The sequence below is a fragment of the Chiloscyllium plagiosum genome, unplaced genomic scaffold (assembly GCF_037043375.1).
Source record: "Chiloscyllium plagiosum isolate Xiang-an unplaced genomic scaffold, Cpla_swu_hap1 HiC_scaffold_14, whole genome shotgun sequence".
In the NCBI taxonomy this organism is placed as follows: domain Eukaryota; kingdom Metazoa; phylum Chordata; class Chondrichthyes; order Orectolobiformes; family Hemiscylliidae; genus Chiloscyllium; species Chiloscyllium plagiosum.
Window position 1 is genome coordinate 13,622,144 of NW_028270152.1, and position 26,821 is coordinate 13,648,964.

At 40.7% G+C, this 26,821-nt stretch overlaps 1 long non-coding RNA gene across 2 annotated transcripts in view; it reads left to right on the forward strand.

The window, feature by feature from the left end:
* Positions 1-268: 268 nt before the first annotated feature.
* Positions 269-26,821, forward strand: part of LOC148147922 (uncharacterized) — a 38,924-nt gene continuing 12,371 nt past the window's right edge. The window contains exons 1-3 of one of the 2 annotated variants that reach the window (XR_015759361.1): positions 269-410; positions 16,072-16,149; positions 16,556-16,861. This is a non-coding gene — a long non-coding RNA (uncharacterized LOC148147922). Of the gene's footprint in view, positions 411-16,071; positions 16,150-16,555; positions 17,076-26,821 lie in introns of those variants that run through there. The other variant, XR_015759360.1, reaches the window with a different exon arrangement.

The following is a 26,821-nucleotide window of genomic DNA, read 5'->3' on the forward strand; positions in this document are numbered from 1 at the left end:
TGTGGCACAGCTGGAGGTTTATGACCGAAGTAGTGAAAAAATGCCCACCATGTGATATAGGAGACACATTTTTAGCTTGGAAAAAAGGCTGCTTGCTCACCCTGTGCAGTTCTGATAGAGACTCTAACTGGAAAATTGGCTCTGAACTAGTGGCTAACAATAAAGTAATTTATTAATCCCTTGGCGCTTTGAAAAGTTCCTGGAATTAAACTGCCGCTATCATGAAATGCGTTGTCTGAATCATGTATTTAAACAATCTCTTGTGTAACTGGAATGAAAGGAAGTATAGTGCAATTCTTTGTGCAATGTGATGGAATTTAACTAAAGCGAGCTATAACAGTAACTAAAGAAAACTATTCATCCAGTTGGCCCGTGACATTGGAATTAGAAGAATTATAAACTGTAAAGAGGTCAGTGTGGAATTCTAAAAGAAAATTGCCAAGTTGGTGGAATGGGTGAAGAGGGGGCAGATGAGTCCAATGTACAGAAGTGTAAGGTGATGCACTTTGGTCAGAAGAACATGGACAGGCAACATAAAATAGGGAGTACAATTCTAAAAGGGGTGCAGGAAGCAGAGACACCTGGGTGTATATGCGCCAGGACAGGTGGACAGAGCAGTAAATAAAGCATACAATGTTTACTAATGAGGGCATCGAGTACAGGAGCATGGAGGTAGTGCTGAACTTGTACAAAACACTTGTTATACCTCAGCTGAAATGTTGTGTACAGTTGTTGTAGGAAAGACATTAATTCATCAGAGAGAATGCAAAAGCAATTTACAATGGGGTATTTCCAAGAATGAGAAACGTCATTTATGATGACAGATTTGTGAAGCTGAGACTGTTTCTCTTGGACAGAAGTAGACTGAGATGAGATCTGATGGAGATTTTTGAAATCAGGAGCAAACTGGTCAGAGTAGATAGCGAGAAACCATTCCCATTCATTAAAAAAAAGAACAAGAGACTATAGTTTTCAAGTGATGTGCAAGTAATGATAGAATGGTGTGAGAAAAATCTTTTTCACACAGTAAATAGTTAGGGTGTGGAATGCAGTGCCTGTGGAATGTAGTGGGGCTAGGTTCAGTTGAGGCATTCAGGATGGCATTGGATGCTTATTTGAATAGAAATAATGTGCAGGGAAAAGGCAGAAGACTAGCTTTAGGTGAGAGAACTGGTGCAGGCATGATGGGCTGAATGGCCTCTTTCTGCACCGTAATAATTGTGTGATTCTGTGAGTGCAAGTTAAATGTTTTGGCAAAATGTGTCAGCAATACTTAACCTTTGTAGCACTAAATGGCTATCTCAATATCTACTCAATCAGTCTGATCTATCTCAATAGCTACTCAATCGCTCTAACCTGTCTCAGTATTTTCTCAGTCACTCTGATCTGTCCCTGTCACCAATACATTTCACATTGGCTAAATGATGATCACTATAAATCTGAGTGACAGGGAATTGTCTGTCCTGGGAATTCCATAACAGAGGAAGTGATATCTCCAAAAATAACGAAACAATCAAAAGATTTGTTCAAAGAAAGATTATTTTAGGGTTTTCTTAAAAGTCTCAAAGTAGGTTTGCTTTGTAATAATATTCATCAACCTCTACCAGGAACTGATTCCGTGTAATGGTGTTTGGACTTTTGAGAACGTTTTGTGTTAAAGGGTGTTTCAGTAAGAAAGACTTTTTTTTCCCATTTTCTCACGGAGAATAAGAGCTAACATCAACTTGATTTCCTTCAAAATTGTGCTTTCTACAAATGCTACATCAAGATGCACAGTCTCAGGTGGTGTCTTGTTTAAGAATCATGGTCAGGAGCTGAGCTCCCTACATCACAAGCTCCTGACAATGAGGCCATTTTGGGGCATAACTTCATAATCGCAAGGAATTCCCTACACAGGGACTGGCCCATTGGCCTTGATTGCAGTTCCTGTTGTCATTCTTTAACTAACCACAACAATTTCTTCAAAGAAAGTAGTAACGGTCAAGAGAGTCAGGAGTGAAAATTCTATTAAGATGGTCAGACTTGTAAGGTGAAGTTGGCTGATGCGTGAGGAGGGAAGGTTCCTACAAGATCACCACCTGCCGTTGGAGTAATTATCAACAGGTGTGAAACAACAAGCCTGTCATCTCCTTGCCATGAAGACACTCCTACTTCTTCCATGCTGCCATGAACAGTTTTTAAGAGATTTATAAAATCCCACATTTGGGTGAAAAGTAGCTGTGTTTAATTAGAACGTTCTAATCCTTATAACCTTGATAAGAATTGTGTTCATTGAATAGATCTCTCACATGTATGTTCTGTTATTATCTCTAGACTTAATTATTCCAATGTTTGGTCTGTTATATTCTACCTCTGTAAATTAGATACCATTTTATAACTCTGCAGTCTATGACTTAACTTCTCGTCCACATCCCGCACCTCAGCCTTCAAACCCCACCCCTCCAACTGTAACAAGGACAGAACGCCCCTGGTGCTCACCTTCCACCCTACCAACCTTCGCCTAAACCACATCATCCGACGACATTTCCGCCACCTCCAAACGGACCCCACCACCAGGAATATATTTCCCTCCCCACCCCTTTCCGCCTTCCGCAAAGACCATTCCCTCCGTGACTACCTAGTCAGGTCCACGCTCCCCAACAACCCACCCTCCCATCCTGGCACCTTCCCCTGCTACCGCACAAATTGCAAAACCTGCACCCACACCTCCTTCCTCACCTCCATCCAAGGCCCCAAAGGAGCCTTCCACATCCATCAAAGTTTTACCTGCACATCCACCAATATCATTTATTGTATCCATTGCTCCCGGTGCAATCTCCTCTACATTGGGGAGACTGGACATCTCCTAGCAGAGCACTTTAGAGAACGTTTCCAGCATCTGCAGTCCTTGCTTTTACCTCGCACCAAACCACATTGAGCCTTGATCCCTTTTCTCGCTGACTTTGGTTTCCAGTTAATAAAACACTCTATTTTAAAATTCTCATCCCAATTTCAAATTCTACCATGACTTCCCTTTTTGTGTAAGCTCCTCCAGCCGAAGAACCCTCCCAGATCTCCGTGTTTCTCTAATTCTGACCTCCTGAGCATCCCTGATTTTAAGTGCTCCATCATATTGACCAAAACGCAGACTGCCTGTGCTTAAATTTCTTGGATTCCCTCCGTCACATCTCACTATCTTACCCTTTCCTCTATCTTTGACTAAACGTTTGGCCATTGTGTATCCCAGTGTCACATTTTGTTTGGTACCGCTCTAGTGAAGCACCATAGGGCATTCTATTACCTGAATGGTGCTTGTTAATTGTGTTTCATGAGTAATTACTTGGGTAACTTTGAATAACTCTTCAATTTGCTGTCTTGTCTGGTGATTTAGAATACTGCATTCAATTTTGATCTCCTTGCTATTGGAAGGATGTTGTTTAACTTGAAAGGGTTCAGAAAAGATTTACAAGGATGTTGCCAGGGTTGGAGGATTTGAGCTACAGGGAGAGGCTGAACAGGCTGGGGCTGTTTTCCCTGGAGCGTCGGAGGCTGAGGGGTGAACTTATAGAGGTTTATAAAATCATGGGGGCATGGATAGGGTGAATAGTCAAGGTCTTTTCCCCAGGATAGAGGAGTCCAAAACCAGACAGCTTCGGTTAAAGGTCAGAGGGGAAAGATATTAAAGGGATCTAAAGGGCAACTTTTCATGCAGAGATTATGGAATGAGCTGCCAGATGAAGTGGTGGAGGCTGGTATAATTACAACATTTAAAAGACATCTGGATGAATACAAGAATAGGAAGGGTTTGGAGGGATATGGGCCAAGCACAGGCAAATGGGTGTAGATGAATTTAGGATATCTGGTCAGCATCAACCGAAGGGTCTGTTTCCGTGCTGAACATCTTTATGACTCTGCGACTCTAATTGTCAGGGTTTGCCGTATTGTGCACTGACAGTTGTAGCGCCAGGTATCATTAGTATGACTGCAACTTGCTCAATATCAAAGCCAGAGGGGCAGTTGCCACTCACTCCTTATTCCCAAAGTTAATCCTGGCTTGGTCACCATGGCAACTCAGACTGATTCCAATGGATTAATGTTTCCCCCAAATGGTTGATTCCGGAAGGATGCTACCCTAGCTACTGTAGGTTGCCAGCATTATGCCGTTAATTCAATCCTAATTGAATGGGCAAGGCTATTAACATATCTGGGACAGATCACTGGAGACAGTTCTGAGTTCTGAGGAAGGGTCACCGGACCTGAGACGTTAACTCAGATTTCTCTCTCAGATGCTGCCAGACGTGCTGAGCCTTTTCAGCAATCTGTGTGTTTGTCCCTAGAGACAGTTAAACACAAGTAGACAACCAGGTAATTGTCTACTGATGCAATTCAGGAGGCCTTTCATAAGAACGTAAGAAATAGGAGCAAGAACAGACCAGGCAGGCTGCTCCATCAATTAGTAAGATCAGAGTCAACCTTCTACCCCAATCCCACTTTCCCACACCCTCCTGCATCCCTTGATTCCCTAAAAGACCAACACTCTCTCTATTTTGGCCTTAAATATTCTCAACAATGGAGCATTTACAACCCTCTGGGGGAGACAATTCCAAGTCTTCACACAACCCTTTGAAGTGAAGAAACTTTTCTTTATCTTGGCGGCACAGTGGTTAGCACTGTTGTCTCACAGCGTTGGCCGTCTGTGTGGAGTTTGTACATTCCCCCCTATGTCTGTGCGAGTTTCCTCCCACAGTGGAGATGACCTGGGGGGGTGCAGTGAGAGATGAGATAAGGTGGGGGGAGGGGAAATGAGAAAGCTAGAGAAATCTGCATTCATCCCTTGTGGTTGGAGGGTTCCTAGGCGGAAGATGAAATGACGTCATTTCCGTCACCTCCAAACAGACTCCATCACCAAGGATATATTTCCCTCCGCTCCCCTATCAGCGTTCCCGAAAGACTACTCCCTCCGCGACTCCCTCGTCAGGTCCACACCCCCCACCAACCCAACGTCCACTCCCTGCACCATCCCCTGCAACCGCAAGAAATGCAAAACTTGTGCCCACACCTCCCTCCGAGGCCCCAAGGGATCCTTCCATATCCATCACAAATTCATCTGTACCTCCACACACATCATTTACTGCATCCGCTGCACCCGATGTGGCCTCCCCTACATTGGGGAGACAGGTCACCTACTTGTGGAACATTTCAGAGAACACCTCTGGGACACCAGCACCAACCAACCCAATCGCCCCGTGGCTGAACACTTTAACACCCCCTCCCACTCCGCCAAGGACATGCAGGTCCTTGGCCTCCTCCATCGCCAGACCATGGCAACACGACGGCTGGAGGAAGAGCGCCTCATCTTCCGCCTAGGAACCCTCCAACCACAAAGGATGAATGCAGATTTCTCCAGCTTCCTCATTTCCCCTCCCCCCACCTTATCTCAGTGCCAAACCTCAGACTCAGCACCGCCTTGTTGACCTGCAATCTTCTTCCCGACCTCTCCGGCCCGACCCCCTCTCCGGCCTATCACTCTCACCTTAACCTCCTTCCACTTATCGCATTCCCAACGCCCCTCCCCCAAGTCCCTCCTCCCTACCTTTTATCTTAGCCTGCTTGGCACATCTTCCTCATTCCTGAAGAAGGGCTTATGCCCGATACGTCGATTCTCCTGCTCCTTGGATGCTGCCTGACCTGCTGCGCTTTTCCAGCAACACATTTTTCAGCTCTTTCCTCCCACAGTCCAAAGATGTGCAGGTGAGGGTGAATTGGCCATGCTAAATTGCCCATAGTGCCCAGGGATCTGTAGGTTAGGTGGATGAGCCATGGCAAATGCGGGGTTACAGAGATAGGGTAGGGTGGTGAGTCTGGGTGGAATGCTCTTCGGAGAGTCAGTGTGGACTTGTTGGGCCGAATGGCCTATTTGCACACTGTAGGGGTTCTACGATCTCAGTGCTCAATGATTAGTCCCTTATCTGTGGCGTGTTGTTCTAGACTCCCCAGGAGGGAAGCCAGGAAGAATCAATCAGTGTCTATTCTCTCAAGACTCTTCACAGTTCAATGAGGTAATCTGCTATTCTTTTAAACTCTAGAGAATATCATACAATTTTCTCAGCCCTTCGTCATAGACAACCCTCCCATCTCAAGGACCAATCTAGTGAACCTTCAGGTCAGTATTGGAACATACAGCTGGCTTCTCAATTCTATCCAGACAAACCAAGATGTGTTAATCCTGGGAAATCAGTCACAATCCTGCAATGGTGGAAATCTCGGAACCTTGTGGAATGATGGTAGAAGCTTCTAGACCAGCGCCAAGTTTGTTTCATATTTCAGGCTTTTCAGGGAAAACTAATGCTGCAAAGATCTGGAAAGGAATACAGGCTGAGGGGATACCTAAACTAGCAAGTGGATGGAGGAAAGACCTGGTGCATACATTTAAAGTAAAACATCTTGTGGACATTAGTGTCTTTATATAGCAGGATTCACAACCACCTCATAAGATTATTACCGAACATAATTTGTTGCCAAGCCACACATAGTGGCTATAAGGCAGGAGACTAAAAAGATGTGTCGTAAAGGAAGAAAGAGGAGGACAGAGGCAGAAATGTTGAGAGAGAGAGAACCCCAGCCCTTTGGGAATAAAAACTAAAGCAAAACTCTGAGTTCTAAAGAAGGACCCAAAGCACTGACTCTGCTTTGTCCCCACTGATATCATCAGAGCTGCTGAGTTTCTCCAGCAATGTCTGTGTTTGTTTAAGATTTCCAGCGTCCACAGTGATTTGTTTCATGTCCAGACTTTAGGGCTCAGATGGCAGACAGCATGACCAGCGCAGAAAAACCAGAATGATTAAAAAAAAGTTACAGGACAGGAAAGAGGCCATTCAGCCTCTGTGGTGGCTCAGTAATCCAGCTGTCTACTCTAACTCCATCTAGCAGCACCGGGTGCTCTAGCTTTGCAGGATGTATTGCTTTAAGTGTACATCCAGGTTCCTTTCAAATGTGAGTTCTATGTTAACTACCCACTGGGCAGCGAATTGAAGACCCTCCTTACTCTCTTGGCGGAAAGGGGTTTTCTTCTGTCCCCTCTCACCCTTCTACCTCCGATCCTTACCCCCTGGAAATTGATCTTTCCATGAGAGGAACCAGGTCTTTCCTGAACTTTCCTGTCCATCTAAACCCTCAGTATTTCCTGCATGCTGATTAAGTCATGTAGCTCAGTGGCAGACATTACTGCATCACAGTGCTAAGTTCGATTCCACCCTCAATCTGTGTGGAGTTTGCATATTTTCTGTGTGGGTTTCCTCCAGGTGTTCCAGTTTTCTCCCACACTCTTAAGGTGTGCAGTTTAGGTGGATTGGCTGTGCTAAACTGCCCATAGTGTTCCAGGATGTGCAGGTTTGGTGAGTTGCAGCAATGGGAAATGCAGAGTTACAAGGATAGGGTAGGGGATGGATTGGTGGGATACTCTTCAGAGAGTCCATGTGGACTTGATGGGTTGCATGGATTCTATGAGGTCACCACTCAGTGTACATTGTTCTAATGAACACAAACCCAGCCTATCTAATCTTTGCTTATCGCTGCAATCTTTAAGCCTGATGCATTTTTGTAAGTTTCCTCTGTATTCTCTCCACAAGGATTATGTCCTTCCTATAGATGTGCTAAATAGAAGTGTAGACATTAGTTGAGCTGTGGCCTAATCCATAACGTATATAGGAGAAATTGAGTACTGCGAATGCTGGAGATCAGAGTTAAAAAGAGCACAGCAGGTCAGGCAGTATCCAAGGAGCAGGATAGTCGACATTTCAAGCATAAGCTCTTCATCAGGAAGGTCTTCATCTCTTCATCATCTTCATCATCTTCAGTCCCGATGAAGAGCTTATGCTTGAAACGTCAATTCTCCTGCTCCTCAGATGCTGCCTGGCTGGCTGTGCTTTTCCAACGCCACGTTTTTTAACCCGCATGTCTTATATAATCTTTTTTATATGATGTTGTATTCAATACCTCACTCAATAATGGTCAGCATCCATAAGCCTTCTTTACCACTTCATCTACCTCTGCTGCACCTTTCAGTCCCCTGCAATCATGCAAGTCTCTCACACTCGTCTCAATATGCCTTCCTGTTTATTACGTACAACAGCACAGAACAGAAACAGGCCATTTGGCTCACCATGTCCATGCCAACCAGAATGCCAATCTAAACTAATCCCATCTGTCTGCACATGGTCCATGTTCCTCGCCTGTTCATGTGTCAGTCTAAATGTCTCTTAAACATTGCTATTGTGTCTGCTTCTACTATCTTCCCTGGCACCACGTTCAAGGCATCACTTACCCTTTGTATAAAAAACTTGCCTCATACATATCTTTTAAACATTTCCCCTCTCACATGAAACCTATGACCTTAGCATTTGAATTTCTACCCTGTGGAAAAGACTCCAATTATCCAACCTATCCATGCCTCTCATAACTTGATGTACTTCTATCAGGTTGCTCTCAGCATCCAGTGCTCTCGCGAAAACAATTCAAGTTTGTACAACCCCTCCTTATAGCTAATTCACTCCAGTCCAGGCAACTTTCTGGTAAACCTCTTTTGTACTCTGTCCAATGCCTTCATGTCCTTCCTACAGAGTGGCAATCAAAACTGCAGACAATAGTCCAAATGTGGTCTAACTAAAGTTTTACACAGTTGCAACTTGACTTACCAACTTTTATACTCAGTGCTCTGACTGTTAAAAGCAGGCATACCATCTGCCTTCTTTATCCACTTGCATTGCCACTTTCAGGAAGCTATGGACTTGCACCCCAATATGTGAAGAGTTCTGCCATTTACTGTATACTTCCTTCTTGAGTTTGATCTCACAAAATGCATCAGCTCAGACTATCCGGATTAAACTCCATCTGCTACTTCTCCATCCAACTTTCCAACTGGTCTATATCCTGCTGTAGCCTTTGACAACCTTCATCTACAACTCCATCAATTTTCATGTCATCTGTGAGCTTCCTAATCAGACCACCTACATTTTCATCCAACTCATTTATATAAATTACAAACAGAGTTCCCGGCATTGATCCTTGTGGAACACCACTGGTCACAGATCTCCAGTAAGAAAAGCAACCCTCCACAACTATCCTCTGTCTTCTATGGCCTAACCAATTTTGTATCTAATTTACAAATTGTTTCCAATTTTATAGCTTTAAATTAAGGGGTGATAGATATAGGACAGATGTCAGAGGTAGTTTCGTTACTCAGAGAGTAATAGGAGTGTGGAATGCACTGCCAGCAACAGTAGTAGACTCATCAACTTGCAGGGGATTTAAATGGTCATTGGATAAACATTTGGATGAAATGGAATAGTGTAGGATAGATGGGCTTCAGCTTAGTTCCACAGGTAGGCGCAACATTGAGGGCCGAAGGGCCTGTACTGCACTGTAATATTCTTTGTTCTATGTTCTATATACCAACTCGCTGTGGATCCCATGCACATTAATCTTCTGAGCCATCTACTATGAGGGACCTTGTCAAATGCTTTAATAAAGTCCATGCAGACATCATCCACTATTTTACCCTTGTCAATCATCCCACCACTCCTTCAAAAACTCAATCAAATATGTGCAAAATGTCCTCCCTCGCATAAAGCCATGCTGACTATCCCTAAGGAGTTCTCCCTTCACCTAATGTGGATACATTCTGCCCCTAAGAGTTTTCTCCAATAATGTCACTGCCACTGATGTAAGGCTCACTGGGCTATACTTTCCTGGATTACCCCTGTTGTCCTTCTTAAACATAGGAACAACATTGGCTATTCTCCAGTCTTCTGGGACCTCAGCTATGGCTAAAGAGGATAGAAAGATCTTTGTCGAACTCCCAGAAATTTCCTCCCTTTCATCCTTCAGTATCCTGGGATAAATCCTTCCTGGGGGTCTTATCTACCTTAACGTTTTTCAAGATACTGAACAGCTCCTCTTTCTTAATATCAATATGCCCAAGAATATCAATATACCCTTCCCTAATCCTACATCCTCTATGTTTAATATTGATGCTAAATACTCATTACGGGCCTCCCCCGTGTCCTCTGGTTCCATGCATTAATGTCCTCCTTTGTGCTTACATGGACCTACCCTTCTCCTAGTTAGCCCCTGGCTCCTAATGTATGTATTATATGACTTGGGATGCTCCTTTCTTCTACTTGCCAAGGTCATTTGATGGACCCTTTTAACTCTTGTAATTCCTTGTTTCCTGCTTCCTTTATATTGCTTGTCTGATTTCAGTTTTCTAAACCTTTCATATGCTTCCTTTTTATTTTAGAGTTCTGATCAACTGGTCTTTAAAAGACTCCTCCATGTCAGTTGTGGATTTACCCTCAAACAGCCACTCCCAATCCAATTCCCCAATACAAGGTTTGGTGCAATTCCTTCCCTTGTTGGACTATCTACATTTTGTTTCAATAAATCCTCCTGGATACACTTAACACATTCTGCTGTCACCCTCACCTCACCTCTTTTTGTCCAAGTTTGAACCAAGGCTGTAATGGTGAGGTCAGGAGCTGAGTGGCCCTGGCGGAACCCAAGCTGGGCGTCACTGAGCAGGTGGTAGCTGAGCAGATGCTGCTTGATAGCCCAGATCTTCCATCACTTTACTGATGATCAAGGGTAGATTAATGGGGTGGTAATTGGCCGGGTTGGATCTGTCCTGCTTTTTATGTACAGGACATTTCGAGGCAATTTTCCAGAGTGTTGCAAAAATCATGCATCATCTTTCCATGATCTGCCTACATATCTGTTCCCCAGTCTCCCACTACCTGTTGGGAGGGGCCTACAATATAACCATATCATAGTGATTGCACTTTTTTAAATCCTAAGTTCTACCCATAAGGTCTTGTTGGATGAGTTCTCCAAGATGTCCTCTCTTTGTGCAGCTGTGACATTCTGCTTCATCAATAATAGAGACTAGTCCTTTTACATTCCTCTCCATCTATTATTTTGTATTCCTTGTTTACTTTTGCCCTCCCCAAATGCATTGTCTCTTACTTCTCTGAATTTAATTTTATTTTGCACTTCTCTGCTCAATCAACCAAACCAGTGCAATCTTCCTGCCTCTTCACTAGTGACATGGCCAATTACTGCGTTGTTTGCAAATTTCCTAATCAGACCTCCCACATTGAAGCCGGAGTCATTAATAAATACTACAGACTTCAAAAGTCCAGTGTAATACCACTGGAAACTGCTGTCTATTCATAAAAACAGCCATTAATCATTACTCTTTCTTTCCTGTCACTGAACCAAGTTTAGATCCAATGCAATGTTCTTCCTTGTGTCTCATGGGCTTCAGTTTTTCTGATCATCCTGTCATGTGGAACCCTATCAAAGGCCTCACTCAAATCCATGTAGTCAACACCCATTGCACTACTCTCAGACTTTTCCACTCCCGCAAAACTTTGAATTAGCTTGGCAAGATAAGATCTTCACTTAATAAAACCACATTAATTATCCAGGGGAAATCTGTGCCGTTCCAAGTAGCTGTCAGCCTTATCTCTCAAAACTCTTTTTAGTAATTTATCCATCACTGAGGTCAGATTGACCGGCTTATAATTATTTGGCCTGTCCCTTGCACCCATTTTAAATATTTACAGTATTTACAGATATGTCAATCCTCTGGTAGCTTGACCATATCTGGATCCTTAGAGCATTCACTATTTCCTCTCTGGTTTCATTTAACAGCCTCGAATTCAATTCATCTAACGTTGGTGATTCATTCATTTTCAGATAAGTCAGTCCAGTATTTCACAGAATCCCTACAGTGTGGAAGCAGGCCATCTTTGTAGGATAAGTCTATATTGTGCTTGTAGGATCTTAGTAATGTATGCTCCCCTCTGACCTGTCACTGACTGTCCTTCAAGTCCCAATACTTTTGCCAGATCATCGCTCAATGTTTTAGAGTTTGCATTTCCCCAATTTAGAACTGCTCTTTGTCCCTTTCCATATGATGTTAAATCAAATTGTATTGTAATCACTATCTCCAAAATGGTCATCTGCTTCTTGTTCATTCACTTATCAGCACACCTTCTGAAAGTCCTTCTGTCAGTGGACTCGTGGCTTAAAGGTTCTCTTGAATGCATTTCAAGAACTTTGTGACATCTATGTCTTTCACACTGTTTGTATCCAGATGGTATTGGGGTATGTGAAATCTCAACTGTTATTGCCCTATGTTCTTGCACTCATGGTGGTTCAGTGGTTAGCACTGCTGCCTCACAGCACCAGGGACCCCAGTTCGATCCCCAGTCTCAGGTAGCCGTCTGTGTGGAGTTTGCACACTCTCCTTCTGTGTCTGCATGTGTTTGCTCCAGGTGTTCCAGTTTGCCACCCACGGTTCAAAGATGTGTAGGCTCTGGTGGATTGGCCATGGGAAATTGCCCATGATGTCCTGGGATGTGCAGGCTAGGTGGGTCAGCCATGGGAAATACAGGGTTATACGGTAGGAAGTTGGGTGTGGTGGGATTTTCTTCGGAGCATTAATGTGGAATGAATGGTTGGCTTCCACGATGTAGAGATTCTATGATTCATAAATCTGCCCAGGTATTTGCCCCTGTCATTCCCCCCACCCATCCCATTCAGGGGTCTCTAATACAAACCTAACAGTGTGGCTGCCTCTCTTTTTGTTTCTGAGTTCAACTAAGTTTTGCTTAATTTGCCTAATTGCCTATATCATCCCTCCTTCCAGCTGGGGTCTCTTGAGGTACAGTGGTAGTGACCCTACCTCTGATACAGGAGGCATGGATTCAAGTCTAGAGGTGTGTAATAACATCCCGAAACAGGTTGATTGAAAAATGCTTCCCTCCTCACAACTATTGATGATTCCTTAACCAATGATACTATCACCCCATCTTTTATAAACCCCTCTTCCATCTTGCCTGGAAACCTGATATCCAGGGATACTGAGTTGCCATCCTTGCTCCTCTAAGTCAAGTTTCGATTTTAACAATGATACCCTGCAGTCATGTATTTGTGCAGTCAGCTCATTGGCTTTATTTCTTGCTTTTTCTTCGATAGCTTTTAATTCTGCTAATTTTCTTTGATGCGTATTTTGTAACATCTGAAGTTTCTGACTTCCATTCGCTGCTCTGAATTTACCCATCCCCTACCAATCTAGTTTAAACCATCCCCAGCAACTCTAGCAAACCTCTCTGCAAGAATATTTATCCCAGTCTTGTTCAGGTATAGGCCACCTGGTTTGTGTTCATTCCCATCTTCCCTTGACTTAGTTCCAATGCCCCAGAAATCTAATGCCCACCATCCTAATCCAGCTTTCTAGCCAAATGTTGAATTGCTCAGTTCTTTACCATAGCATGTGGGACTGGGGATAACCCAGGAACTATTGCTTTAGAGATCGTGTCTTTCAATTTCCTACCTGGTTCCTTTAAACCTGCTAGAAAGATCTCATCTCCATTGATCCCAGCATGGACAATGACCTTTGGCTGATCACCCTCCCCCCCCCCCCCCAGGTGAATGTCCTGCAGCTGCCTCATAACATCCATTACCCTGGCACCGGGGAAGCACCATACTGTCTTGGAGTCACGTGCGCGGCCATCGAAATGCCAGTCTAATCGTCCAACAGTGGAATCCTGTCTGACCAATATTCTTTTAAGAACATAAGAACTAGGAGCAGGAGTAGGCCATCCAGCCCATCGAGCCTGCTCCACCATTCAAAAGGATCACGGCTGATCTTTTCGTGGAGTCAGCTCCACCTGCTCACCCTCTCACCAGATCCCTTAATTCCTTTATTGTTCAAAAAATATCGATCTTAGCTTTAAAAACATTTCCTGAAGTAGCGTCAACTACTTCACTGGGCAAGGAATTCCATACATTAACAATTATTTGGATGAATAAGTTCCTTTTCAATTCAGTCCTAAATCTGCTCCCCCTAATCTTGAGACTATGCCATCTTGTCTTAGTTTCAAATGCCATTGGAAACATTTGTTCTACTTCTTTCTTATCTATTCCCTTCATAATTTTATATGTTCCTTGTGAGATACATGGGTGGTATGGTGGCACAGTGGTTAGCACTGCTGCCTCACAGCGCCAGAGACCTGGGTTCAATTCCGGCCTCAGGTGATAGACTGTGTGGAATTTGCATGTTCTCCCTGTGTCTGTGTGAGTTTCCTCCCACAGTCCAAAAATGTGCAGGTTAGGTGAATTGGCCATGCTAAATTGCCCGTAGCATTAGGTGATGGGGTAAATGTAGGGGAATTCGTCTGGATGGCGGGTCAGTGTGGACCTTTTGGGCCGAAGGGCCTGTTTTCACACTGTAAGAAATCTAAACAAACCTCTCATTTTTCTAAATTCCAATGAATATAATCCCAGTCTGCTCAATTAATCCCAGTCTACTCAGTTAATCCTAGTCTGCTCAGTTAATCCCAGTTTACTCGGTGTGCAGGTCACCAAGATATGTGCTTGGCAAACCAGAAAGCAATGCATTGGGAGGCTAACAGTGTACATGGAACTTCAGAGCAGCAATGTGGCCGCACAGCTTACAGGGTACATTGCCTTCTCGTATTGTAATTCCATTCTCCTACCCTTACTCTTACCCCGTACAGCTGAGCATCTGCTGGACTCAATAATTCAAATCAATAGATGTGGAATTGAAAGCTACACTCTGTGGTGATGTGATAGAACTACAGTCAGTGGTCATTAAAAAGCCCACCTCATACTGGTCTTTGGGGAAGGAAAACTGCCATTTCTGATCTACCCAGGACTCCAGGCCTACAGCAACATGTTGCTCTCTCTGGAATGCAAGTGCAAACCATTCAGGTCAGTTAGGGAAGTGCTGGCCTTTCCAGCAACATTCACCTCCCATTATCAGGTGAAAGCAAAATCTCTGGGGAAGATAATTCTGAAGATTTGAAGACCCTTCAAAAGACAAAATATTACCTATTGTCGTCTTGCACGGGAAACACTTTACCCTGTGCTTCCTAGTTTTTGATTTCCCAGTGAGTGAAAACATCGTCTCAATGTTTACCCTATCAAGCCCCCTCAGGATCCTACTGGCTTCAATAAGATCACCTCTGATCCCTTCAAAACTCCAAAGAATACAAGATGAACCTTTATGTATAAGACAATGACTCATTCCAGCGACAAAACAAACTTTCTCAGAACTGTTTCCGTTTGCAAATATGTAACTCCTTAAGGGAGGTCACCAAAATTCTGCACATCATTTTAAATGGAGTCCCATCAATGCCCCGTACAATTGTAGCAAAGCTTGCTTGCTTTTGAACTCCATTCCCTCGAGCAAGTTATCTTTTTTTCTGCCCACTACGTGTGTCAGCACTCACTATTTTGTGGAACAGGCAGTTCTACGTGTTTCTGTTTTTCTTTCCTCCTTCCCCATATTGGCATTCGTTTGTAGTGCTGCTCCTGTTAGACCTCCTCACTCCAAGGAAGGAGTTAATGGCCGGAGTGCTGAACATTTTCACCTACTTCCCGTTTGCATGTGCTGAGTCTATGTCTTCTGTGAAAAGATAGACATAGAGTCATATAACATCACAATATGGAAAGATGCCCTTTGGCCCATCAGTCTGAACCGAATTATTTTTATCTCGGTTCATAGCACTTGGCTCATGGCCTTGTATGCTATATCCTTTCCACCGTTCATCTGAATATTTCTTAAATGTTGTAATGGAAGATACTGAACTAAAACTACTCACTGTGTCCTGTACTCCAGATTGATACTATCCAATCATGTTATCACTTTTTCTTAATCCTTGTCTTTATGTGTGTCTCTTTATAATTATGTGCACGTGTAGTTAAGAAAGTTTAGTCATAGAGCTTTAAGTCAGTAAATTGCATTTCTTTGTTACCATCAGTTAAAGACAAGTTATCCATAATTAAGTAGTTTCCCTCTGGTTAAGTAAACAAACCTGTTGGCATATACTCTTTGGATGTAACTTGGTAGTTGAACTAAACATTTTCACATTGGCGTTAACTCTGGGAATAGAGGGGCTTGGTGTGTGACACATTCCCACATAGCCCAAGCCCCAGACAGAATAAGGTCAGACAGAATAATTTCCCAATCCTTATTTATTTATTTCTTTTATTTTCACTTGTGAGATGGATCCAAGAACCAGTCAGTTCCAGGGTTGAAGTGAAGCTCTGTCAATGTTTAGGATTGGACTGGATGGGTCAAAGGTGAGTGACATGCATTTTTATTGCATTGTTCAATGCCTCACAGCACTTTAAGCCAATTAAATACTTCTGAAATCTAGTCACTATGTACAAAGGAGGGAATGTGGCAACCAATTGTAGGCAGTAACCTCCCTCAAACAGAAATTAGATAAATGGCCACATCATGTTATGCTGTTGGACCACAAATATTGGGAATAAGTTTATTTGCCTCTGTGCTACCAAGGTTTGATATCTCATTTGAAAGGTAACACTTCTAACAATGCAGCCCCTCCTCTGTGGTGACATAATTGAGAGTAGTTTGGAGTGTCAGCTTAGATTCTTGGAATATAGAACCTTAAAGAACATAGAACAGAATGTAGATGTCATTAATTAAACAAGCAATTATCACTTATCCCTAATTGCCCTTCAGGTGGTGGTCAATTTGGAGTGGAGTGTATTTCAAATACCTGAGACACCTGAGACAAGCAGAGAAAATACTGGAAAAATGCAACATCTGCTGCTGGACCTGCTTAGTTTCTCCAGCATTACCACAATCAATCTCAAGATTTATTCAATCACAACTAAAGACTATAAATCGTAGGAGCAGAAGCTTTCTCATGAAGGGCTTTTGCCTGAAACATCGATTTTCCTGCTGCTCATGCTGTGCTTTTCCAGCACCACACTCTCAACTCTAATCTCGAGCATCTGCAGTCCTCAGTTTCACGTAGGAGCAGAAGTAGGTATTCAACACATTGAGACCATGGCTGACCTGATAATCCTCAACTCCACATTTCTACCCTTTCCCTATAACCCTTGATTCCTTTAGTGATGAGAAAAATCTCCCTATCTCAGTATGTTTAATGACCCAGCCTTGATATCCTTCTGCAGTAACGAACTCTACAGATTCACAACCCTCTGAGAAAAGAAATTCCTCCTCATCTCTGTTTTAAATGGGCAATCCTTATTCTGAGGTTGTACCCTCTGGCCTAGACTCTTTCACAATGGGAAGCAACCTTTCTGTATCTACCTTGTCAAGATCCAAAAGGCTTGCATGTTTCAATAAGATCGCCTCTTATGCTTCTTTATTACAACAGTATAGACCAAATCAAATCAATTCCTCTTCCTAATCAAATCAATTCCTCCTCCTGATCAAATCAATTCCTCCTCCTAATCAAATCAATTCCTCTTCCTTATCAAATCAATTCCTCCTCCTAATCAAATCAATTCCTCCTCCTAATCAAATCAATTCCTCCTCCTGATCAAATAAATTCCTCCTCCTAATCAAATCAATTCCTCCTCCTGATCAAATCAATTCCTCCTCCTGATCAAATCAATTCCTTCTCCTAATCAAATCAATTCCTCTCCCTTATCAAATCAATTCCTCCTCCTGATCAAATCAATTCCTCTCCCTTATCAAATCAATTCCTCCTACTAGTCAAATCAATTCCTCCTCCTGATCAAATCAATTCCTCTCCATTATCAAATCAATTCCTCCTCCTGATCAAATCAATTCCTCTCCCTTATCAAATCAATTCCTCCTACTAATCAAATCAATTCCTCCTCCTGATCAAATCAATTCCTCCTCCTGATCAAATCAATTCCTTCTCCTAATCAAATCAATTCCTCTCCCTTATCAAATTAATTCCTCCTCCTGATCAAATCAATTCCTCTTCCTAATCAAATCAATTCCTCCTCCTAATCAAATCAATTCCTTCTCCTAATCAAATCAATTCCTCCTCCTAATCAAATCAATTCCTCTTCCTTATCAAATAAATTCCTCCTCCTAATCAAATCAATTCCTCTTCCTTAGCAAATCAATTCCTCCTCCTAATCAAATCAATTCCTCTTCCTAATCAAATCAATTCCTCCTCCTAATCAAATCAATTCCTCTTCCTAATCAAATCAATTCCTTCTCCTAATCAAATCAATTCCTTATCCTAATCAAATCAATTCCTCCTCCTAATCAAATCAATTCCTCCTCCTGATCAAATCAATTCCTCTTCCGAATCAAATCAATTCCTCCTCCTAATCAAATCAATTCCTCTTCCTAATCAAATCAATTCCTCCTCCTGATCAAATCAATTCCTCTTCCTAATCAAATCAATTCCTTCTCCTAATCAAATCAATTCCTTATCCTAATCAAATCAATTCCTCCTCCTAATCAAATCAATTCCTCCTCCTGATCAAATCAATTCCTCTTCCGAATCAAATCAATTCCTCCTCCTAATCAAATCAATTCCTCTTCCTTATCAAATCAATTCCTCCTCCTAATCAAATCAAATCCTCCTCCTAATCAAATCAATTCCTCCTCCTGATCAAATCAATTCCTCTTCCTAATCAAATCAATTCCTCCTCCTAATCAAATCAATTCCTCCTCCTAATCAAATCAATTCCTCTTCCTAATCAAATCAATTCCTCCTCCTAATCAAATCAATTCCTCTTCCTTATCAAATCAATTCCTCCTCCTAATCAAATCAAATCCTCCTCCTAATCAAATCAATTCCTCCTCCTGATCAAATCAATTCCACTTCCTAATCAAATCAATTCCTCCGCCTAACAAATCAATTCCTCTTCCTTATCAAATCAATTCCTCCTCCTGATCAAATCAATTCCTTCTCCTAATCAAATCAATTCCTCCTCCTAATCAAATCAATTCCTCCTCCAGATCAAATCAATTCCTCTTCCTAATCAAATCAATTCCTTCTCCTAATCAAATCAATTCCTCCTCCTGATCAAATCAATTCCTCCTCCTAATCAAATCAAATCCTCCTCCTGATCAAATCAATTCCTCTTCCTTATCAAATCAATTCCTCCTCCTGATCAAATCAATTCCTTCTCCTAATCAAATCAATTCCTCCTCCTAATCAAATCAATTCCTCTTCCTAATCAAATCAATTCATCTTCCTTATCAAATCAATTCCTCCTCCAAATCAAATCAAATCCGCCTCCTGATCAAATCAATTCCTTCTCCTAATCAAATCAATTCCTTCTCCTAATCAAATCAAATCCTCTTCCTTATCAAATCAATTCCTTCTCCTCATCAAATCAGTTCCTCCTCCTAATCAAATCAATTCCTCCTCCTGATCAAATCAATTCCTCTCCCTTATCAAATCAATTCCTCCTCCTGATCAAATCAAATCCTCTCCCTTATCAAATCAATTCCTCCTCCTGATCAAATCAATTCCTCCTCCTAATCAAATCAATTCCTCCTCCTAATCAAATCAATTCCTCTCCCTTATCAAATCAATTCCTCCTCCTTATCAAATCAATTCCTCCTTCTAATCAAATCAATTCCTCTTCCTTGGCAAATCAATTCCTCCTCCGAATCAAATCAATTCCTCTTCCTAATCAAATCAATTCCTTCTCCTAATCAAATCAATTCCTCCTCTTGATCAAATCAATTCCTTCTCCTAATCAAATCAATTCCTCCTCCTAATCAAATCAATTCCTCCTCCTGATCAAATCAATTCCTCTTCCTAATCAAATCAATTCCTCCTCCTAATCAAATCAATTCCTCTTCCTTATCAAATCAATTCCTCCTCCTAATCAAATCAAATCCTCCTCCGAATCAAATCAATTCCTCTTCCTAATCAAATCAATTCCACTTCCTAATCAAATCAATTCCTCCGCCTAACAAATCAATTCCTCTTCCTTATCAAATCAATTCCTCCTCCTGATCAAATCAATTCCTTCTCCTAATCAAATCAATTCCTCCTCCTAATCAAATCAATTCCTCCTCCAGATCAAATCAATTCCTCTTCCTAATCAAATCAATTCCTTCTCCTAATCAAATCAATTCCTCCTTCTGATCAAATCAATTCCTCCTCCTAATCAAATCAAATCCTCCTCCTGATCAAATCAATTCCTCTTCCTTATCAAATCAATTCCTCCTCCTGATCAAATCAATTCCTTCTCCTAATCAAATCAATTCCTCCTCCTAATCAAATCAATTCCTCCTCCAGGTCAAATCAATTCCTCTTCCTAATCAAATCAATTCCTTCTCCTAATCAAATCAATTCCTCCTCCTGATCAAATCAATTCCTCCTCCTAATCAAATCAAATCCTCCTCCTGATCAAATCAATTCCTCTTCCTTATCAAATCAATTCCTCCTCCTGATCAAATCAATTCCTTCTCCTAATCAAATCAATTCCTCCTCCTAATCAAATCAATTCCTCTTCCTAATCAAATCAATTCATCTTCCTTATCAAATCAATTCCTCCTCCAAATCAAATCAAATCCGCCTCCTGATCAAATCAATTCCTTCTCCTAATCAAATCAATTCCTTCTCCTAATCAAATCAAATCCTCTTCCTTATCAAATCAATTCCTTCTCCTCATCAAATCAGTTCCTCCTCCTAATCAAATCAATTCCTCCTCCTGATCAAATCAATTCCTCTCCCTTATCAAATCAATTCCTCCTCCTGATCAAATCAAATCCTCTCCCTTATCAAATCAATTCCTCCTCCTGATCAAATCAATTCCTCCTCCTAATCAAATCAATTCCTCCTCCTAATCAAATCAATTCCTCTCCCTTATCAAATCAATTCATCTTCCTTATCAAATCAATTCCTCCTCCTAATCAAATCAAATCCGCCTCCTGATCAAATCAATTCCTTCTCCTAATCAAATCAATTCCTTCTCCTAATCAAATCAATTCCTCTTCCTTATCAAATCAATTCCTTCTCCTCATCAAATCAGTTCCTCCTCCTAATCAAATCAATTCCTCCTCCTGATCAAATCAATTCCTGTCCCTTATCAAATCAATTCCTCCTCCTGATCAAATCAAATCCTCTCCCTTATTAAAGCAATTCCTCCTCCTGATCAAATCAATTCCTCCTCCTAATCAAATCAATTCCTCCTCCTAATCAAATCAATTCCTCCTCCTTATCAAATCAATTCCTCCTCCTGATCAAATCAAATCCTCTCCCTTATCAAATCAATTCCTCCTCCTGATCAAATCAATTCCTCCTCCTAATCAAATCAATTCCTCCTCCTAATCAAATCAATTCCTCTCCCTTATCAAATCAATTCCTCCTCCTTATCAAATCAATTCCTCCTTCTAATCAAATCAATTCCTCTTCCTTAGCAAATCAATTCCTCCTCCTAATCAAATCAATTCCTCTTCCTAATCAAATCAATTCCTTCTCCTAATCAAATCAATTCCTCCTCCTGATCAAATCAATTCCTTCTCCTAATCAAATCAATTCCTCCTCCGAATCAAATCAATTCATCTTCCTTATCAAATCAATTCCTCCTCCTAATCAAATCAAATCCGCCTCCTGATCAAATCAATTCCTTCTCCTAATCAAATCAATTCCTTCTCCTAATCAAATCAATTCCTCTTCCTTATCAAATCAATTCCTTCTCCTCATCAAATCAGTTCCTCCTCCTAATCAAATCAATTCCTCCTCCTGATCAAATCAATTCCTCTCCCTTATCAAATCAATTCCTCCTCCTGATCAAATCAAATCCTCTCCCTTATTAAATCAATTCCTCCTCCTGATCAAATCAATTCCTCCTCCTAATCAAATCAATTCCTCCTCCTAATCAAATCAATTCCTCCTCCTTATCAAATCAATTCCTCCTCCTGATCAAATCAAATCCTCTCCCTTATCAAATCAATTCCTCCTCCTGATCAAATCAATTTCTCCTCCTAATCAAATCAATTCCTCCTCCTAATCAAATCAATTCCTCTCCCTTATCAATTCAATTCCTCCTCCTTATCAAATCAATTCCTCCTTCTAATCAAATCAATTCCTCTTCCTTAGCAAATCAATTCCTCCTCCTAATCAAATCAATTCCTCTTCCTAATCAAATCAATTCCTTCTCCTAATCAAATCAATTCCTCCTCCTGATCAAATCAATTCCTTCTCCTAATCAAATCAATTCCTCCTCCTAATCAAATCAATTCCTCCTCCTGATCAAATCAATTCCTCTTCCTAATCAAATCAATTCCTCCTCCTAATCAAATCAATTCCTCTTCCTTATCAAATCAATTCCTCCTCCTAATCAAATCAAATCCTCCTCCGAATCAAATCAATTCCTCCTCCTGATCAAATCAATTCCTCTTCCTAATCAAATCAATTCCTCCTCCTAATCAAATCAATTCCTCCTCCTAATCAAATCAATTCCTCTTCCTAATCAAATCAATTCCTCCTCCTAATCAAATCAATTCCTCTTCCTTATCAAATCAATTCCTCCTCCTAATCAAATCAAATCCTCCTCCTAATCAAATCAATTCCTCCTCCTGATCAAATCAATTCCACTTCCTAATCAAATCAATTCCTCCTCCTAACAAATCAATTCCTCTTCCTTATCAAATCAATTCCTCCTCCTGATCAAATCAATTCCTTCTCCTCATCAAATCAATTCCTCCTCCTAATCAAATCAATTCCTCCTCCTGATCAAATCAATTCCTCTTCCTAATCAAATCAATTCCTCCTCCTAATCAAATCAATTCCTCCTCCTGATCAAATCAATTCCTCTTCCTTATCAAATCAATTCCTCCTCCTGATCAAATCAATTCCTTCTCCTAATCAAATCAATTCCTCCACCTAATCAAATCAATTCCTCTTCCTAATCAAATCAATTCATCTTCCTTATCAAATCAATTCCTCCTCCTAATCAAATCAAATCCGCCTCCTGATCAAATCAATTCCTTCTCCTAATCAAATCAATTCCTTCTCCTAATCAAATCAATTCCTCTTCCTTATCAAATCAATTCCTTCTCCTCATCAAATCAGTTCCTCCTCCTAATCAAATCAATTCCTCCTCCTGATCAAATCAATTCCTCTCCCTTATCAAATCAATTCCTCCTCCTGATCAAATCAAATCCTCTCCCTTATTAAATCAATTCCTCCTCCTGATCAAATCAATTCCTCCTCCTAATCAAATCAATTCCTCCTCCTAATCAAATCAATTCCTCTCCCTTATCAAATCAATTCCTCCTCCTGATCAAATCAATTCCTCCTCCTTATCAAATCAATTCCTCCTCCTGATCAAAACAATTCCTCCTCCTGATCAAATCAATTACTTCTCCTATAAAAATCAATTCCTCCTCCTAATCAAATCAATTCCTCCTCCTGATCAAATCAATTCCTCTTCCTAATCAAATTAATTCCTCTCCCTTATCAAATCAATTCCTCCTCCTAATCAAATCAATTCCTCTCCCTTATCAAATCAATTCATCTTCCTTATCAAATCAATTCCTCCTCCTAATCAAATCAAATCCGCCTCCTGATCAAATCAATTCCTTCTCCTAATCAAATCAATTCCTTCTCCTAATCAAATCAATTCCTCTTCCTTATCAAATCAATTCCTTCTCCTCATCAAATCAGTTCCTCCTCCTAATCAAATCAATTCCTCCTCCTGATCAAATCAATTCCTGTCCCTTATCAAATCAATTCCTCCTCCTGATCAAATCAAATCCTCTCCCTTATTAAAGCAATTCCTCCTCCTGATCAAATCAATTCCTCCTCCTAATCAAATCAATTCCTCCTCCTAATCAAATCAATTCCTCCTCCTTATCAAATCAATTCCTCCTCCTGATCAAATCAAATCCTCTCCCTTATCAAATCAATTCCTCCTCCTGATCAAATCAATTCCTCCTCCTAATCAAATCAATTCCTCCTCCTAATCAAATCAATTCCTCTCCCTTATCAAATCAATTCCTCCTCCTTATCAAATCAATTCCTCCTTCTAATCAAATCAATTCCTCTTCCTTAGCAAATCAATTCCTCCTCCTAATCAAATCAATTCCTCTTCCTAATCAAATCAATTCCTTCTCCTAATCAAATCAATTCCTCCTCCTGATCAAATCAATTCCTTCTCCTAATCAAATCAATTCCTCCTCCGAATCAAATCAATTCATCTTCCTTATCAAATCAATTCCTCCTCCTAATCAAATCAAATCCGCCTCCTGATCAAATCAATTCCTTCTCCTAATCAAATCAATTCCTTCTCCTAATCAAATCAATTCCTCTTCCTTATCAAATCAATTCCTTCTCCTCATCAAATCAGTTCCTCCTCCTAATCAAATCAATTCCTCCTCCTGATCAAATCAATTCCTCTCCCTTATCAAATCAATTCCTCCTCCTGATCAAATCAAATCCTCTCCCTTATTAAATCAATTCCTCCTCCTGATCAAATCAATTCCTCCTCCTAATCAAATCAATTCCTCCTCCTAATCAAATCAATTCCTCCTCCTTATCAAATCAATTCCTCCTCCTGATCAAATCAAATCCTCTCCCTTATCAAATCAATTCCTCCTCCTGATCAAATCAATTTCTCCTCCTAATCAAATCAATTCCTCCTCCTAATCAAATCAATTCCTCTCCCTTATCAAATCAATTCCTCCTCCTTATCAAATCAATTCCTCCTTCTAATCAAATCAATTCCTCTTCCTTAGCAAATCAATTCCTCCTCCTAATCAAATCAATTCCTCTTCCTAATCAAATCAATTCCTTCTCCTAATCAAATCAATTCCTCCTCCTGATCAAATCAATTCCTTCTCCTAATCAAATCAATTCCTCCTCCTAATCAAATCAATTCCTCCTCCTGATCAAATCAATTCCTCTTCCTAATCAAATCAATTCCTCCTCCTAATCAAATCAATTCCTCTTCCTTATCAAATCAATTCCTCCTCCTAATCAAATCAAATCCTCCTCCGAATCAAATCAATTCCTCCTCCTGATCAAATCAATTCCTCTTCCTAATCAAATCAATTCCTCCTCCTAATCAAATCAATTCCTCCTCCTAATCAAATCAATTCCTCTTCCTAATCAAATCAATTCCTCCTCCTAATCAAATCAATTCCTCTTCCTTATCAAATCAATTCCTCCTCCTAATCAAATCAAATCCTCCTCCTAATCAAATCAATTCCTCCTCCTGATCAAATCAATTCCACTTCCTAATCAAATCAATTCCTCCTCCTAACAAATCAATTCCTCTTCCTTATCAAATCAATTCCTCCTCCTGATCAAATCAATTCCTTCTCCTCATCAAATCAATTCCTCCTCCTAATCAAATCAATTCCTCCTCCTGATCAAATCAATTCCTCTTCCTAATCAAATCAATTCCTCCTCCTAATCAAATCAATTCCTCCTCCTGATCAAATCAATTCCTCTTCCTTATCAAATCAATTCCTCCTCCTGATCAAATCAATTCCTTCTCCTAATCAAATCAATTCCTCCACCTAATCAAATCAATTCCTCTTCCTAATCAAATCAATTCATCTTCCTTATCAAATCAATTCCTCCTCCTAATCAAATCAAATCCGCCTCCTGATCAAATCAATTCCTTCTCCTAATCAAATCAATTCCTTCTCCTAATCAAATCAATTCCTCTTCCTTATCAAATCAATTCCTTCTCCTCATCAAATCAGTTCCTCCTCCTAATCAAATCAATTCCTCCTCCTGATCAAATCAATTCCTCTCCCTTATCAAATCAATTCCTCCTCCTGATCAAATCAAATCCTCTCCCTTATTAAATCAATTCCTCCTCCTGATCAAATCAATTCCTCCTCCTAATCAAATCAATTCCTCCTCCTAATCAAATCAATTCCTCTCCCTTATCAAATCAATTCCTCCTCCTGATCAAATCAATTCCTCCTCCTTATCAAATCAATTCCTCCTCCTGATCAAAACAATTCCTCCTCCTGATCAAATCAATTACTTCTCCTATAAAAATCAATTCCTCCTCCTAATCAAATCAATTCCTCCTCCTGATCAAATCAATTCCTCTTCCTAATCAAATTAATTCCTCTCCCTTATCAAATCAATTCCTCCTCCTAATCAAATCAATTCCTCTTCCTTATCAAATCAATTCCACCTCCTAATCAAATCAATTCCTCTTCCTTATCAAATCAATTCCTTCTCCTAATCAAATCAATTACTCTTCCTAATCAAATCAATTCCTCCTCCTAATCAAATCAATTCCTCTTCCTAATCAAATCAATTCCTTCTCCTTATCAAATCAATTCCTCCTCCTGATCAAATCAGTTCCTTCTCCTAATCAAATCAATTCCTCCTCCTAATCAAATCAATTCCTCCTCCTGATCAAATCAATTCCTCTTCCTAATCAAATCAATTCCTCCTCCTAATCAAATCAATTCCTCCTCCTAATCAAATCAATTCCTCTTCCTTATCAAATCAATTCCTCCTCCTAATCAAATCAAATCCTCCACCTAATGAAATCAATTCCTCCTCCTGATCAAATCAATTCCTTCTCCTAATCAAATCAATTCCTCTTCCTAATCAAATCAATTCCTCCTCCTAATCAAATCAATTCCTCTTCCTGATCAAATCAATTCCTCCTCCTAATCAAATCAATTCCTCTTCCTAATCAAATCAATTCCTTCTCCTTATCAAATCAATTCCTCTTCCTTATCAAATCAATTCCTCCTCCTAATCAAATCAAATCCTCCTCCTAATCAAATCAATTCCTCCTCCTGATCAAATCAATTCCTCTTCCTAATCAAATCAATTCCTCCTCCTAATCAAATCAATTCCTCCTCCTAATCAAATCAATTCCTCTTCCTTATCAAAACAATTCCTCCTCGTAATCAAATCAATCCTCCTCCTAATCAAATCAATTCCTCCTCCAGATCAAATCAATTCCTCCTCCTAATCAAATCAATTCCTCTTCCTTATCAAATCAATTCCTCCTCTGAATCAAATCAATTCCTCCTCCTAATCAA